Below are 352 nucleotides of genomic sequence, written 5' to 3'. Positions count from 1 at the left end.
CCATTAACATATAGTTGTTTGATGTTGAATAGATGTATCTGTTGAACTAGATTGTATCTGTACACTATTGACTGTACAAAAGCAAACTTTGATTGGTGGTTGCCTTAAGATATTGTTCTAGCACAAAACTGGTGCTATTTTCATCTCAAATGGGCAGAGTAAGCTGGAAAAAACACAAGAAAAATGGCAAATCCGCATACCTCAATTCCCAATCTTAATAATCAGGGGTCAGAACAGATAATGAATAATCCAGATGAGAGTTCCCAAATACCTCTACAAACACTGCTGGCAACCATGATAAATGAGAAGTTTGACAACTTACAAAGGACTCTGTATGAGCGTGAAAGGGAGA

This window comes from Dipodomys ordii, unplaced genomic scaffold (assembly GCF_000151885.1).
Source record: "Dipodomys ordii isolate 6190 unplaced genomic scaffold, Dord_2.0 Scaffold248, whole genome shotgun sequence".
Lineage (NCBI taxonomy): Eukaryota > Metazoa > Chordata > Mammalia > Rodentia > Heteromyidae > Dipodomys > Dipodomys ordii.
The sequence above is the reverse complement of the archived record's forward strand: the minus strand, read 5'-3'. Positions refer to the sequence as shown.